This window comes from Malania oleifera, chromosome 13 (assembly GCF_029873635.1).
Source record: "Malania oleifera isolate guangnan ecotype guangnan chromosome 13, ASM2987363v1, whole genome shotgun sequence".
Classification (NCBI taxonomy): domain Eukaryota; kingdom Viridiplantae; phylum Streptophyta; class Magnoliopsida; order Santalales; family Ximeniaceae; genus Malania; species Malania oleifera.
Window position 1 is genome coordinate 28,227,151 of NC_080429.1, and position 2,881 is coordinate 28,230,031.

The window sequence follows — 2,881 nt, forward strand, 5'->3', positions numbered from 1 at the left end:
GAACAGTTTAATATTGGGTAATGGCAGATGCATGGATTTTTCAATCAGAAGAACAGACGACACGAGGGGCACGATGCGTCCAATTCTCAGATGAGCTTACTGGCCGATTTGAGATTATTATTCTGGGGTCACTTGGAATTATGGTTTGAAAAGTCTCGTTTCTATAAATGGATTTAGTAAAATGTCCACCTCCACTACTTCCAAATCCATAAACGGCATAGATTTAATGAAAAAAAAAAAACATGTCTTCCCTAGCCTTCTTGAGAAGGTTTGTTGATTAAAGTTCATGAGAATGAAATGCCTTTGGAGTTTCCATCCCTAGGATGCTGGCGAATATGTTCGGAAAAATGTAGGGGGGAATTTTTGCATAAGTTGGCCCAATTAAAGACTGTAATGGAGGAGGTTTCAGTAGCCAGAATCCCGAAATCTGATATGTTTCATGAGTGAAGGCCATCGTTAAAACTGACAATAAAATACGCGAATTCCATCCCAGACCTCCTGCCCCTGATGAAGTTGGTGCACATACTGCATAACATACATACATACAAAGTTTTCCTTTTCTCCTCTGGAATTTCTGGATCCCCCACCAGATGGAACAGAAGTTGCTACATAAATATTAGGATCACTCAGCGTCACCATCATCATCATCGACTGCCCTTTGGAAGTTTGAAATCAACAGAAAAACAGAATAAGGCTATAATTTGTAATTTGAAAGCAATGCAATGCGGCTCCGGAGTTGAGGGCAGCAGCGCAGCAGCCGCCCATATATGCGAGAGATATCCCCAACATGCACGGAGGCTGGAGCTCAGGATCAAGAGTATCCTTTCTACATCGTCAACGCAGTAGCTTTCTCAGGCGCTAGCTGGCTGCTGCTCTTACGTTACAAAGCCCAAAACATTCTTCGTCTTCTTCCTCTGGCAGCGGCTGGTATATATGCTTACTGAATCTGTGTTTGACGGAGCCGGAGGCAAGTGTAGGAGATAGAGAGAGAGCTCATTCTCCAACTCCTTCTCCTTCTCCTTCTCCTTCTTCTGGCGGTGGTTGATATGTATGCCTACTGAATCTGTGTTTGACGGAGCCGGAGTTGAGCGTAAGAGATCGGAGCTGCTTTTACGTCCCACATTGGGAGCGCAACAGATGGGAAGAAGCGTAGCTCTCAGATAAAACGGAATGCGGATTCGTTGGCAAAGCATACCTTTCTCGGCCTTTTGGCTAAGATCAAGTGTAGTATCTGTTCTTATCAGTTTAATATCTGATACGTGGGCTACTAGTCCACATGATATTAAATTAATTTTTTAAAGGGGAGAGTCTATCACAGTAGCTTGCTATTGAGGCTCTCTTGCGTCGCCTTAGCGCTGCACTGCAGCTTTGGCCTGGCGCGCCCCACCAATGCTAGGCTAAACTTATAATTTCTTCCTCCCAAGGAAAATGGATGCCATCTCTTTTAAATAAATTACGTGAGAAGTCAGAGAATCCTTCAATGCCAGGACGTCTCTATTCTCATCTTTTTATTAGAATAGAGATGGACCACTTGGCCTTTTTAAGAAGGAAAATATGAAATTAATTACTTTGTCTTGTTTTCATCTAATCGCTAAGGTTTAGAAAACAAATCCCTCTATTTCAATTTTTAATTTTCCATTTTCATGTCTCTATTTTTCCAATCATAATTCTTTTCGCCATATTTGTGTTGTAATCTATAGAAGCATCCTCAGCGACGGACCAGGGGCCCAAGTATTTTTTTTTTTATCTTTTCTTTTCATTCTTGACTTCCCATTATCATGATTACTTTCTTTCTCAAGCCGTGATGTTAATACAAGTTATTTAAGAAACTATAGGGTTTGATTTTTCACAAATCATTGGGAATTGAGTGCTTGAAGGTGCATTTACATATGCAAAATTAATTATAATAGCTAATTGTCAAATTAGGTACTTGTGTAGAAGCCGAAGTACAGAAGTTTTGTTCGTAAAAATATGTACATATATAGATGGATGTGTCGCGACATCCCGGAAGCAAGGGTGCCTTGGGTGGGTGAATAAAAAATAGATTAAATTCTTTGCTTGCAAAATAGTTTTATTCTTCATTTCTAATTTTAAAATGATATCTTATTTTTAAATTTTACATATTTGAATAAAAAAATTAAAAAATATTTTAAAAATATTTTCCATGTATGACTTCTTAGTTTTCATCTGGGAGCACGAAATTTAGTTTCTTTACTTCAGTTTGTGTAAATTATATAAAAATTCATACAAATTTAATCGATTCATAAAAGTCTATTGTAAATATACCCTCGTACAAATTTTCAAAAAGATTACAAAAAATATAAATATTTTAAAATATAAACATTGAAAACTAAAAAGCTATTTGTATTTTCACCAATTGGTTCACAAAAAACCTTTTACAAGAGGAAGATGAATTACAAAATGAAGTTCCTCAAATGAGCTGATATCAAGTACAAAACAATCCTCGCACTATTCTCTCAAGTAAGTGAATCAAACAAGATTAGAGAGCAAGAGAGAATTTGAGCACTTCTGAATAAGAAAAAAAATGCAAAGTGCTTAGGATTGATGTTTACGATATGTTTTTCACTAAAAACTTGTAATCCTTAACAACCAATTTAATCAAGTCTATGGATTTGAGAAGCGGAAGTATAGAAATTTTGTTCATTAAAATATGTACATATATAGAAGGATGTGTCGTGACATCTCTGTAGCGAGGGTGCCTTGGGGTGGGTGAATAAAAAATGATGATATAATTTTCGAAAAAAAAATTGGAATTGGAATTGTCACTAACCTTTTAGAATGTGATTAGAACACATTATTACCACCCAATTAGGGGTAGAATTGGTTTGCGCTACCATGATTGGGATCGAGAGTTTGATTA

The 2,881-nt window shown here is 37.0% G+C and overlaps 1 non-coding gene across 1 annotated transcript; it reads left to right on the forward strand.

Annotated features, from left to right (window-relative positions):
• Positions 1 to 1,191: 1,191 nt before the first annotated feature.
• On the forward strand, positions 1,192 to 1,387 carry LOC131147058 (U2 spliceosomal RNA). Its single transcript, XR_009134588.1, has one exon. It is a non-coding gene; the product is annotated as a U2 spliceosomal RNA (small nuclear RNA).
• The last annotated feature ends 1,494 nt before the right edge of the window (positions 1,388 to 2,881 follow it).